The sequence below is a fragment of the Apium graveolens genome, chromosome 8 (genome assembly GCF_009905375.1).
Source record: "Apium graveolens cultivar Ventura chromosome 8, ASM990537v1, whole genome shotgun sequence".
Taxonomy (NCBI): domain Eukaryota; kingdom Viridiplantae; phylum Streptophyta; class Magnoliopsida; order Apiales; family Apiaceae; genus Apium; species Apium graveolens.
In genome coordinates this window covers 57,471,671-57,472,571 of record NC_133654.1, presented here as the reverse complement: position 1 = coordinate 57,472,571, position 901 = coordinate 57,471,671, and the positions used below count along the sequence as shown (strand labels likewise).

At 41.2% G+C, this 901-nt stretch overlaps 1 non-coding gene across 1 annotated transcript; it reads right to left on the bottom strand.

The window, feature by feature from the left end:
* Positions 1-554: 554 nt before the first annotated feature.
* Positions 555-660, bottom strand: LOC141681774 (small nucleolar RNA R71). The gene has a single exon (XR_012559197.1). It is a non-coding gene; the product is annotated as a small nucleolar RNA R71 (small nucleolar RNA).
* Positions 661-901: the final 241 nt, after the last annotated feature.

Sequence of the window (901 nt, the reverse complement as noted above, 5' to 3'; positions counted from 1 at the left end):
ATTTCCTTGTCGTGTTTCAGGTACTCTAACGAGCGTGTATGAATACGTGTTCTCGGTCTCGTAAGAGAACACTGGATCAAGCTGAGGAAGAAGTTGTAGTAGCTAAGGAGGTTTTTAAAGAAGTTCTTGTCGAGGAGAAAGTTGAAGAATAATCTCTTATTGCAATGGGAGAACCAGAAGCGAATATGAAGGCTTTGATGGATTACTCTCAACCAAAGATTAATGATATTCAGTCTAGTATTGTCCGACCAGCCATTGTGGCTAATACCTTTGAGATCAAGTCGAGCACGATTCAGATGATACAAAACTCAGTTCAGTTTGGGGGTTCTCCGACAGAAGACCTGAACATGCACATCAGAGATTTCATTGAGATCTGTGACACTTTTAAGTTTAATGGAGTTTCAGAAGATGCTATTAAGTTGAGGCTTTTCTTATTCTCTCTGCGGGATAAAGCTAAGTGCTGGTTACATTCCCTACCACCAGGGTCTATCATCAAATAGGAGGATCTTGCTCAAAAGTTCCTAACTAAATTCTTTCCTGTGGCGAAGACTACTGCAATCAGAAACACACTTACTCAATTGTTCAGCAATCTAGAGAATCTTTATGTGAGGCTTGGGATCGCTACAATGAGATGCTTAGAAAGTGTCCTCACCATGGGATTCCTGACTGGATGATCATAATAGATTGGGTGCTACTTCTAGACCCATGCTTGATGCAGCATCAGGAGGAGCCTTATGGGCTAAAAGCTATGATGAAGCTTATAAATTGATTGACCTGATGGCTGCTAATGAATACCAGGACCCAACTCAGAGACTACCCAGCTTAAGGCTTTTATGTTGAAGGTGGATTCTTTGGATAATCATGGAGTTAATCAGATCACTAGTGTCTGTGAGCTTTGTGT